Here is a 13,572-nt window from a genome sequence, read left to right on the forward strand (position 1 = left end):
ACCTAGGAAGAGTGGGGGAAATGGAAGAGTTCTCAGGGGACAAGATTGTTGTGACGGTTTCATGAGTGTATACATATGTCAAAATTTATCAAAATTACAGTTTAAACATTTTTAGTTAATTGTATATTATATCTCCTTAAAACCCTTTTTAAAACATAAAAAATACATAAACAAATGCATGTTTAGTAAATTGAAAATACTTGCAATCCTGGCACCTTCATGCCTCAAGTGTTCTGCCCCTGCAAAGCATCAACCAAATAGAGATAGAGATAATATAAGCATAGGGTGAAGCCAGAATAAGGGGACCAAAATTTTGACAGAGCCAAAGCCACCATGGGTTTGCTATGTCTTCTTTCTCACTCATACCCCTTCTCATTCCTCTTCCTCTAGCTTCAGGAAGAATAGTAAAAGATCTCTTAAAACACAGCACTAACCATAAAAGGCAAAGTTGATAAATCAAACTTCATGAAAGATAGGAATATCTGCTATCAAAAGATACCATTAAGAATAAGTGAGGGCTTCCCTGGTGGCGCAGTGGTTGAGAGTCTGCCTGCTAATGCAGGGGACACGGGTTCGAGCCCTGATCTGGGAAGATCCCACATACCGCGGAGCAACTGGGCCCGTGAGCCACAACTACTGAGCCTGCGCGTCTGGAGCCTGTGCTCCGCAACAAGAGAGGCCACGATAGTGAGAGGCCCGTGCACCGTAATGAAGAGTGGCCCCCGCTTGCCACAACTAGAGAAAGCCCTCGCACAGAAATGAAGACCCAACACAGCCAAAAATAAATAAATAAATAAATTTATTAAAAAAAAAGAATAAGTGAGACATGGTCTGGAAGAAAATATAGAGAGAGATAGAGATAGAGGTAGAGGTAGAGAAAAAGATATGTGTGTATACATATATGTATTACCTGTGTATATATATATATGTTATACATACATGTACATATACATACACACATGCATGTATATGGACTTATATGTAGAATTTCTTAAATTCCTCCGAAGGAATAAGAAAACAACTAACAATCCTATTTTTCAAATGGGAAAAATACTTGAATAATTACAAAAGAAGATATTGAAATAGCCAATAAACATATTAAAAGGTGCTCAACATCATTACCCATCAGGAAAATGAAAATTAAAACAAAAAGGCAGTCTGCTACAACACCAGAATGGATAAAATAAAAATATTAAGTGTTAATGAGGATGCAGAAAAACTTAAACTCTTGGACATTGTTGATAGCAGTGTAAACTGACCTAAATATTTTTGAAAACAGTTTGACAGTATTTACAAAATCTAAATATATGCCTACTCTGTTATCCAGAAAATCCACATCTAAGTACACATCCAAAAGAAATACTTGCCTACTTTAATCAAAATACATGTTCAAAAATGTTTATAGAAACTTTATTAATAATAGGGAAAAACTTGAAACTATCTGTTCATTAACAGACTAAATAATTGTATATTCATATAATGGAACACTACACAGCCTTAAAAAATAATGATCTATCCAATGCAACAGTATAGGTGAATATCACAGACTTCATGCTGAGGAAAAGAAGCCAGAAACAATAGAGCACATGTTTAGATGAAGTTCAAATATTAATCTATGATAGTAAAGGAATAGTGGACAGCTCTTGGGGTGGGGGGAAGTTTTTGAAGGCAGGTCGTTTTTACTGGAAAAGAGAAAGAGGACACCTTCTAATGTGGATGGAAATGTTTTACATCTTGATCTAGGTTGTGGTTATATATACATATGCAAAAGTTCAATAATCTATACACTTAAGATTTGTGCACTTTACTATATGAAAGTTAGACTACAAATTTTTTTTAAGATTTCTGTTTTCTTTCATTACCTACATTGTACTGCATACCCAATATACCAAACCACTCCTAAATTCTAGGTCCCCTGAATTCAAGGATCTATTCAGTCTCACCTAAAGTACAGTCCTTCTCTGTATGCTTATTCTTTTCATTGAAGCAACATTGAACAGAATCAAAGGGCAAAACTAAACATTTATCCAAACTTCCCTTATTTCCTAATAGAAGAACTTTCCTAAGGAAAAATTGATAAGTAAAAATATTTCCCTAGCACTTCACTTGTCATTGTTCTCAAAGAAATTTTACCACTAATGGTGAGTTTAGACCAAAAATTTTCTCTCTTGATTTTTGATTTTTTATATAAAGCTATATTTTCCATTACATAATACTGTGTATTTATAAACTTACCCTGAGTTCAGCATCCCTTTCCCATATGCCTCATTATTAGAATGTCCTGGAAGTGGGCAGTGCCTGAAAATTCAATAGCAATTTCCTCTCCTAATAAGCAGTAGCTCGGTGCTGCCCTGATAACTAAATGTGAACCCACAACCATCTATTGCTCTGTTACATCCTCCAGACCTGTGTCATCCAATAGAAATAGAATGCAAGCCACCTATATGATTTGAAACTTTCCAGCAGATATGTTAAAAAACTAAACAGATAAATTCATTTTAATGATATATTTTATTTAACGTAATAGATCGAAAGTGTGATTTCAGTATGTAATCAATGTAAAAAGTTATCAATGAGCTTATTTACATTAGTTTTCATCTTAATTCTTCAAAGATCCAGTGTGTATTTTACACTTACATTGCACACTTACACTGTGTCTCAATTCGGATGATCACATTTCAAGTGCTTGATACCATATATGGCTAGTGACTACCGTATTGGATAGTTCAGCTCCCAATTACCTGGGCCACAACCAAGGTAACCCTTGAAATGAAACTCCAAATTCTGACTCATTAGTCTTGAAATAATATATACCTCCACCCCATATCTTTATAGCCCATAAAATTATATTTCTCTCACCTGGAAGTTCTAATTCACTAAACTATGTACCTAGGGCTCCATCCACCAAGTCAAAGGTCACCATACTTGCATCTGTCTGAAACCTAACATACTTCCCACTTACTACAAAATCCATCAGAACTGATCTTGTCATTTTGCCAAGGCCAACTCAACAGAAGTTTTCACCTCCTACTCTCTTACAAAATGTGATATATCAAAATTATCCTGTGAAAAGTAGCATGAACTTACTGTGAATATATTCATAAATTCAATGTGCTAGGTCAACAAACATGTGAAGTAGACTCTTCCAAGAAAGACATGAGTCAAGAAAACATGGCATAAGGGAAAACAAACTGGATTGGGGTTCAAGCTGGGATTTCAGTCCCAGCTTTGGCACCAGGTAGTTTTATGTTCTTGGGCAACATACAAACATTTCTGAGTCTCCAGAGTGTGATGTATTATATAAAGGCACTGGATTAAATGACTCCTAAGTCCCATTCAATAGTACCAACTATTTTTGTAAAATAAAGAAGAAAGAGTTGGGAAATGAGGGTGAAGGAGGATAAATCCACTTGGGAAAGAGTTAAAATCTCTTCTACATATAGAATAGAAAGGAAGCACTGGAGCTTGGGGTCCACACCAAATAATAACAACAACAATAGTAATAGTAATAATAATAATAATAATAAACACTCCAGTAAAAAATCTTGGATCCTATTTCTCAATTTCTAGTATTTCTTCAAGAGAAGGTTATTCTGCCCAAGGTTTTCTTCAGGGCAAATTTGACATCCTTATTCCTCAGGCTATAGATTAATGGGTTGAACATGGGCACAACAATGGTATAAAATAGGGAGGACACTTTCCCCTGGTCAAGAGGTAAAATAGAAGGTGGTTTGAGGTACATAAAAGCTCCTGACCCAAAGAAAAGAGAAACTGCAATTATGTGGGAACTGCAAGTACTGAAGGCTTTGGACCTTCCCTCAGTGGAGCTAATGTGGAAAATGCTGAAAAGAGTGAAAACCATAAGAGGGAAAAATGGCAACAAAAGGCACCCCAATGCCAATAGTCACAGCAATAAAGACAACTAGTACGTTTATGTAAGAGCTATTGCAGGAGAGCTCAAGGAGGGGAATGATGTCACACATATAGTGATTGACAAGGTTGTTGGCACAAAAAGTCAGAAATACCATATTTCCTGTATGAGCCACAGCCCCCAAAACCCCCATCCCATAGACCCCCAACAAAAGGAATAAACACACCTGAGGAGACATAGTGACCGTGTACACCAGTGGTTTACAGATGGCGACCTAGCGGTCATATGCCATCGCTGACAGGATGAAGGATTCAGAAAAGAGAAAAAAACAAAAGAAAAAGAGCTGAGTCATACACCCTGCACAGGAAATGATGTTCTTCTTTGGGACAAAACTTGTCAGCATTTTGGGGAAGATGGCAGTAGAGAAACTAAAATCTGTGAAGGACAAGTTGAAGAGGAAAAAGTACATGGGAATATGAAGGTGAGAATTCAGTCCAATCAAGGTTATCAATCCCAGGTTCCCCACTACGGTGACCGTGTAGAAACCTAGAAATAAGAAGAAGAGGGGATCTGGAGTCCTGGCTGGTTTGTTAAGCCTGCGAGGATAAACTCTGTCACAGAGGAGATATTATCTGCAGCCGTTCTCCTCTAGGAGAATTTGTGAGGGAAAAAGAAGAGTTGTTCAGAAAAAAAGAGGGGAAAAAAAAAACCCTTCTTGAGAATGGCATTTGAACAGAGAGATTTTTGAACTTCAAGAAGATGGCATTTCATCATACCTGTGTCTCTCTTTTCATGGTCCCCAAGTACCTTGAACCATCCTAGTAACCTGTGGGTGAAATTTACCTCCAGAGTAAGGGTCCCTTCTGTGCACTTCCTCCATTCTACAGCCCTTGGTCAAGGATGTAAGCCCTTCTCTAGGGTGACTCTTGAGACGTGGACGCCATTCAACCCTGCCTAGGCCTTCCACCTTGGGGCCAGAACTCAGCAGAGCAAGAAGATGAGGTTGTGTGCCCAGGGTGTTTGGCTGGAATGGCTATGGAATTATTATGTGACAATAATAATGGAGTCATAATGTAAAGTTATTAATTAACTTTGAGAAAAAGAAAAGGGACACTTACTGAGCACCAACTAGAGGAGAGGCATTGATCTAAATGCTGTGTGTCATTGTGATTATCCCCATATGACAGATGAAGACACTGGGTTTAAGTGACTTGCACAAGTCCCAGTGCTTCTGAGTTGCAGCAGAAGGTGAATGAATACAGGTCGTCTGGTTCACAGCGTTTGAGCTTGTAACCACGCTGCCACAGGACAGATCAGGTCAGCAGGCACTCACCCTCCTTCTGCTTGGAGTCACACTGCTGTGCTCCACTGGCTCTCATCCATCTCCTTCATGGAGACTCAAATGCCCTGGTGAAAAGAAGGTGAAAACTCGGAGCTCAGAGGCCTCTGCTTCTGCTTCTCTACTTTAAGGATCAAAACCTCTAGTTTATCTTGATTCTCTTGCTGAGCAGAAGAACAAGATCTCTAATTGTGGCTTTGCCCCAAGCCTCTTGTCCAGCTTCCAGGGATGAAACAGCATCCTTTCCTAATGCACAGGAGACTAAAGAGTTTTATTCTGGATGAGAGATCTCAGTTGACCTAGTTACAAGAGACTCCCTCAGGATCACTGCTTCAGAGACCACCTTCCCTAAGGAAGAAGAAATGTTTATTTACATCTTTGATAATGCTTGACACGGCTTTTAACAGCCTATTCCTTTACAGAGTTTACATTTTTTCAGCACATTTAAGGGCAAAGCAATGTGGGAAAAATAATTCTTGCTACTTTGTTTTGAGCACTTACTGTGTACCAAACACTGTATCTGACCCAGGACCCTGATACGAAGGATCCAAAGCAATACACAAATAATTTTATCTCATTAATTCCTCACAACAACCTATTAATAGGCTAGACCTATTAATCTTCACTTTGAAAGGAGACACACACACAGATTGTAGGTTCCAGAATCTTAAGTCAGACTCTGGTCTGTCCAACTCTAAACTTGATAGGGACCAGGGACGTTGCTGGGCTTCTTAAAGATACTTAATGTGTGTTACTGATGGCACCCGCTTTGTCTCTAGACATCAGTCCTGGCTACTGTAAATTGCACACGTTCTCAAATAGTTCTCAGGAAGGAACTTCATTCAAATAGGGACTACAGAGGCAACTTGTACTCTGCACCTCTTACCAGGGGCTTTTATATATTAAGGACGACAGATTTCATAGCCAAGAAATAAATCTTGATGTGGGGAAATTTGAGGTTTGGTGTGCTGGTGGATTAGAGAGGTTTCTGGTCCTGGGTTAATGGCAGAAGTCCTCTTACAAAAGTTATGAAATCAAAATATAAAGGCAGAAGTCTGTCTTCCTTCAAGCAAGTCTAACTAAAATCACTGCACTCAGGCCTGTGTATGTTTATGAGTTTGTGCGCATACATCAGTGAGGACTTACTTCCCCTCAGCTAAGACTCCGCAGTGATGGTGCCTTATCTTTTTGATATACATTTAGAATTTTCCATGTCCCAAAGTAACCCTAATGAATCTCAGTCCCACTGCACAAAAGTTAAAAATGAAGAAAGATAATTCATTAAAATGAAATTAAAATAGGCTCTCCTTGAGTTCCAAGTACGAAGAAGACTTTGAGGGGTTCTCAGAAAGCTCTTAGGGGATTTTGTTACTTCAGAGACAGTTGCCAGGGCAACCCCATTTCCAAATGCATCTTAAGCAGGGTTTCTCTAAAGCCATGTTACCTGATGCCTTGCTCCAGTACAAGCAGAAAGCAAAAGCAAAAGCAAAAGCAAAAAAAAAAAACCTGTTTTGTTTTTCTATTTGTATAGTACTGTCACCTTTCCAAAACTTCAATCTCTGAGAATGACTTTCTTCTATTTATTTCTAACTTAAATTATATATTATACATAAAACATCACAGGGCATGTGAAGATTTACATATGATAAAATGTCTTTGCAAATACGTCTCATGCATGTGCATTAGCTCTCAGACTTCTGGTAGTCCATTGGAGTTGTACAAGTATGGTCCCAAACCAATCCCTACCTATCATAGGATTCCCAGCTCCGTAAGAAGCACAAACCTGACCAGCGAGAAAAGATGGCATCTGAGAGGGCTTCATGTGAAACAGTCTCCATTAGCTCCTGACAAAGGAGATAGAATTAAATTCATCTTTCAGTAGTCATATGGGCCTTTATAATAGTTAATGTTAAGTTGTTTTTAATAAATGTATTTGACAATGTAATATGTGAGGTTCAGGGATGCAAGAAAACATGATTCATGCCAGAAGGAAGCTTACAGTCTAATAATGCCTCTTAACCTTTCATACTGTTTTGTTTTCTTAAATTTTCTATGAGCTCCATTGTTTCATGGCTTCAACAGTCCCTCCATGTAAATGGCTCTCAAATTTGTGTCTTTAGTTTTCAATTCCCTATTAAGCTCCTTTCCTGTGTATCCAGAGTTTTTCTGGATATTTCCAAGAGGCCGTCCTGTGGTCATCCCTGAACTCACTGAGAACAAGGATGAACACATTTTCCTTTCTGTCTTTTCAACTGCTCCATTATTTATCTGGGTATCACCAATGGTTAGGAAGTAGAAAGTAGAGTTCATAAGGCTAGATTCTAAGTCCTGGTTTTCTAGGACAGTCCCAATTTGCACTTATTGTCCCAGAAAAATTAGTAGTTTCCTTCCACTCTGAAATATATCCTAGTTGAATGAGAAGTACTCAGAGCATGAATTTTGGAATCTGGTAGACCTCAGCACAAAACCTGGTTCTACTACTTAGTAGCTATGTGATCTTGAGAAATTTGTTTAGCCTTTCTATGAGTTTCCAAATTTTTATCTTAAAATTAGTAAAATAACCACAACTCAAAGTGTTGTTTTAATGAGTAAATGAGGCACCTTCTGGCACAAAGAAGATACAAAAAGAAGCTAATTCATTATTATTATTATTAAAAAACAATTTATATGTTACATATTGCTTTATTAAATAAATAAAATTTATTATAATAATAGTAATAACTATATCTTTGGGTGAAATTAGTTTCAGAATAGGCTAGAACAGAAGGCAGAGAAATCAATTTAAAAACTTTACACAAGCAGTAGAAACAGAAAAAGATGAACAGGGCCACATATTATGATATTATGATGAAATGCCAAACAGGATTTAGTGTCTCTATGGCTTGAGAGAGAACAATGGAGAGGAAGGGGCACAAATCATATTTGATTAAGTTTTCAAGCTCAGGGAAACAGGAAATGGAAAAATAAGGAAACGACAAAGAAAAGGTAGAAAATTGAAACTCAGAGATTGAATGAAAGGGATTAAGATACAATTCGGGGAATCATCCGAATAGATGATTACAGAAAAATGGGAAAATTGCTTCAAGGAGGAGAGTTTAAAGACAACAGCAAATTAAATACAACCTTCCAAAAATGCCTACACACAGATAATGGGAAAAGAAAATTGACCAGGGAAATGTCAAAATAAGGCAAACTTAGTGGTTAAGGGCAAGAACTGGAGAAAACAAACCTAGAATTAAACCCCAACCGTATTCTTTATATCCTGGCAAACCTGAGTTAAGTCACTTAACCTAATTAAGACTCAGCGTCCCAATCTAAAAAACGGGATAACAATACCAAACTTGCAGATATCTGTTATGGTTAAATTTTACTCCAGTGAATATTCACTTAGTAAATATTAGCTGAGTCTGTAAAATGTCACATAGGCCAAAAGTAGGGAAAATGTCAAGAGTAAGGGATAAATAATGTTACCAAAGTCCAAGGGGGAAAAAAACTCGAAAAATAACCTTGAACTAAGTCGTTCTCTTGCAAGTGTATTCACTTATTTTTCCATGTAACTTTTACTGTCTTTAGTCTGATACAACTTACAACTATTCATTGGTTATTTCAAGACTGTATTCCATAAACCCCAACTAGGTTAAAAGCTTCTTCAGGGAAAATTCTTAATCCTATAGCTTTGTGGTACACTAACACTCAGTACCTGCCTATCAGTGATGAATACATTATAGATGTTCCTTATTACCGTACCCTACCCCCTTCTTATTTTTCCATTTCCGTCATCCTGCTCCTATTCCCCTGAGCTTGAAAACTTAATCAAATATGATTTGTGCCTCTCCTCTCTGTTGTTTTCTCTCAAGCCATTAGAGATACTAAATCCTGTTTGGCATTTCATCATAATATCATAATATGTGGCCCTGTTTATCTTTTTCTGTTTCTACTGCTTGTGTAAAGTTTTTAAATTGATTTCTCTGCCTTATGTCCTAGCCCATTCTGAAACCAGTTTCATTAGTTATTACTATTACTATAATAAATTTTATTTTTTAATAAAATAATATATACCATGAATTGTTTTTTAATAATAATGGTAGAACTTGCTGAAAGTAATGCATTTTAACAATTTATTTCTTACAAGTAGTGCATTTATATTTTAGAAAAATTATAGGATATATATTAACATAAAGTAGAAAATAAAAGCCATCCACTCATAAATAATCACTGTTAATATTTCGGTGCATGATGTTTGATGTTAGATCATATTGTATATACTACCTTGAAGCATTTTCATCGGGTCATTTGTAGAGATGTGGATGGACCTAGAGTCTGTCATACAGAGTGAAGTAAACCAGAAAGAGAAAAACAAATATCGTATATTAATGCATATATGTGGAATCTAGAAAAAAGGTACAGATGAACCTATTTGTAGGGCAAGAATAGAGACATAAATGTAGAGAATGGACATGTGGACACGGGGTGGGGGGTGGGATGAATTGGGAGGTTAGGTCTGACATAAATACACTAGCATGTATAAAATAGATAGCTAGTGGGACCCTGCTGTATAGCACAGGGAGCTCAGCTCAGTGCTCTGTGATGACCTAGATGGGTGGGATGGGATGGGTGGGAGAGAGGTCAAGAGGGAGGTGATATAGGTATACATATAGCTGATTCACTTCATTGTACAGCAGAAACTAACATAACATTGTAAAGCAATTTTACTCCAATAAAAAACTATATATTATTGGCATCTTTATGTGCCAGTAAATAAACTTCAACAGCATTGTTCTTAATGGTTTTATAATATGCCTTCAGTGGATGTACTACCATTTAGTGTGTCAGTTCTTTGTTTGGCATTTGTTATGTCCAATTTTGACTAAGATAAATACTGCTGAGTTGAATGTGCATTTTTACAAACCTAACCATTTATTTTCTGAGGGTAAATTCCTAGAAGTTAAATTGGTAAGTCTAAAGATATACCCTCTGTTAAGAATATTGCTGAAATGTTCTCATGAAAGGTTCAATTACAATCCTATGAGCAATGTATAAGAGTTTCTTTTCCCCCATGTCTATCCTAACAAGTTCCTAACAAATTGAGCCAATTTGATGCTAAAAATGCCATGACATTAATTCGTATATCTGTAAGTAATGTTGGGCTTTAGGAATTTAGTTTTATGTTTCTTGGCCTGGGCCCTTCATATGTTGTATTTGAGTATTTAAATCTACTTTATTGGGGTATAATTGACATACAATAGAATGAACCCAGTTTATGGATTTTTACAGTTCATTGATTTTTAACAAATGTATAATCCCATGCAACCACCACTCGATCAAGATACATACCATTTTCATTACCCTAAAAAGTTCTCTGGTATAATGAATGATCCCTCACTCCTGGTCCTGGTGACTTCTGATTTCAGTCACTATATATTATTTTTGCCTGTTTTTGGCATTTATAAAAATGTAATCGTACAGTATGTACTCTTTCATGTTAAGTTTCATTCACTCAGCATAGTTTTGAGATGAATTCATGTTGTTGCATGCTTTGGTAGTTCATTCCTTTTTTATTGCTGAGGAATGTTCAATCATATGAATATACCACAATTTGTTTACTCATTCACCAGTTGAGGGAAATTTATATTGTTTACAGTTTGAGACTAACATAAATAACGCTTCCATGAATATTCAGCCACATATGTTTCCATTTCACTTGGGCAAATATCCAGGAGCAGAATCACTACATTATATGAAACATGTATTTTTTTATTCTATTAAAATCTGCCAAAGTGTTTTCCAAAGTGGTTGTGCCATTGTACACTCCCACCAGCAATAAATGAGAATTCCAGCTGCTCACCAGTACATGGAATTGTCAGTATTTTTAATTTTGTCATTCTGTTGGCATGCAGTGGCATCTCATGATTTTATTTGCATTTCCCTGATTATTAATGATATTTATTCTCTTTTCATGTCTGATTAGCCATTTATATATCTTATTTGGCTATTTATATATTTCTTACTTGGCTACTGTGTTTTCTTGTTATTGAGTTACAAAAGTTCTTAATATAATCTGGGTATAAATATTTTGCATATATTTTGAAAATATTTTCTCCCAGTTAGTGGCCTGCTTTTCATTTTCTTAGCAGTGTATTTCAAGGAACAGAGTCTCAGTTTTTATGAAATCCAATTTATATTGTGGTTAGTGCATTTTTGTTCTATCTAAAATTCTTTGTCTGGCCCAAGGTGGTGAAGATATCTTTTCTGCTATGTCTTTTTCTAGACTTTTACTGGTTTTGCCTTAATATTTAGGTCAGTATCCCATTTTGAGTTAATTTTGCTTAACTTTTTATTTTGGAGCATTTCAAATGATGAAAAGTAAACAGAAGAGTATAATAAATCTCTCCGTATCCCTCCTAGTTTCAACAATATCAGCATTATGACAATCTTATATCATCTCTACCTCACTGGCTTCCTAATCTCAATGGATGATGATGGTGACAGTTCTTTCCCAGGTAAAATTTATGTACACTGAAACACACAAATCTTAGCTGTATCATTTTTAACAAAAAGATACACCTCTGAAACTCACACCATTATCTTAAAATAGAACATTTCAATCATTCCAGAAAATTTCCCTTGTTCCATGCTGGTAATCTCATTCCGCCTGGGAAAACTACTAGTCTGATTTTCTTTCACCTTAAATTAGCTTTGCCTCTTCTATAACTTCATAAAATGAGTCACACATTTTGTGGGGTTTGATCTGGCTTCTTTTGCTCAGCATAATTTCTGTAGATCATATGGTAGATCTATTTTTAATTTTTTGAGGAACCTCCCTATTGTTTTCCATAGTGGCTGAACCAATTTCATTCCCACCAACAGTATACAGGGGTTCCTTTTTCTCCACATTCTCACCAACACTTGTTATCTCTTGTCTTCTTAATAATAGCCATGCTAACAGCCATGCTAATATCATGTGAGATGATATCTCAGTATGGTTTTGTTTGCATTTTCCTGATGATTAGTGATGTTTACGTAACTGCTTGGCCACTTGGATGTCTTCTTCAGAAAAAAATGTCTATTTAGTTCCTCTGCCCATTTGTTAATCATATTTTGTTATTGAGTTGTATGAATTCTCTATATATTTTTATATTAACCCCTTATCAGATATGTGACTTACAAATATTTTCTCCCATTCTGTAAGTTGCCTTTTTATTTTGTTGATTGTGTATTTTGCTCTGCAGAAGCTTTTAAGTTTGATGTAGTCCCATTTGTTTTTGATTTCTGATTTTGTTGTTTATGCTTTTGGGGTCATAGCCAAAAAATCATTGCAAGACCAGTGTCGAGGAGATTCTTCCCTATATTTCCATCTAGATGTTTTATGGTATCAGATCTTATCTTTAAGTTTTCTAAGTTAAAATTAATTTTTGTGAGTGGTGTAAGATAGTGGTCCAGTTTCATTGTTCTGCATGTATTTATCCAGTTTTCCCAACAACACTTCTTGAAGAGACTATCCTTTCCCCATTCTTGGCTCCCTTGTCAAATACTAATTGACTGTGTATGCGGGGGGTTAATTCTGGGCTCCCTGTTTTGTTCCATTGATCTATGTGAACATGATATGCCTTTTCCTTTGTGTCTTTGATTTCTTTCAACAGAGTCTTGTAGTTTTCATTGTACAGATCTTTCACTTCCTTGGTTAAACTTATTCCTATATACTTTATTGATTTTGATGCTATTGTGAATGGTATAGTTTTCTTTATTTCCTTTTCAGATGTGTATAGAAATACACTGATTTCTGTATGTTAATTTAATATCCTGCAACTTTACTGAAATTATTGATTAGTTCCAAAAATTTGTTGGTTGATTCTTTGGGATTTTCTATATACAAAATCGTATCATCTGCAAATAGCAACATTTTTACTTCTTTTCTGATTTGGATGTCTTTTATTTCCTTGTCTTGCCCAATTGCTCTAGCTAGGATTGAATAAGAATAACTAGGATTGAATAAGTACTGCATTGAATAAGAGTGGTGAGAGTAGGCATGCTTGTCTTGTTCCTGAAATTAGAGGGAAATCTTTCAGTTATTCTCCACTGAGTGTGTTAGCTGTGGCTTTGTCATATATGGCCTTTACTAAGTTGAGATTTGTTCATTCTATACCTAATTTGTTGTATTATCATGAAAGAATGTTCTATTTTGTCAAATGCTTTTTCTGCATCTACACTGATGATCATGTGATTTTTATCTTTCATTCTATTAATGTGATATATTTCGATTATTGATTTGCATACGTTGAACCACCTTTGCATCCCAGGGAAAATCCCACTTGGTCATGGTGTGAAAACCTTTTAATGTGTTCTTGAATTTGGTTTGATAATA

At 36.0% G+C, this 13,572-nt stretch overlaps 1 pseudogene; it reads right to left on the reverse strand.

The window, feature by feature from the left end:
* Window positions 1-3,577: 3,577 nt before the first annotated feature.
* On the reverse strand, window positions 3,578-4,665 carry LOC103000555 (olfactory receptor 8B12-like; annotated as a pseudogene).
* Between the last annotated feature and the right edge of the window lie 8,907 nt (window positions 4,666-13,572).

Source organism: Balaenoptera acutorostrata, chromosome 9 (genome assembly GCF_949987535.1).
Source record: "Balaenoptera acutorostrata chromosome 9, mBalAcu1.1, whole genome shotgun sequence".
Taxonomy (NCBI): Eukaryota; Metazoa; Chordata; class Mammalia; order Artiodactyla; family Balaenopteridae; genus Balaenoptera; species Balaenoptera acutorostrata.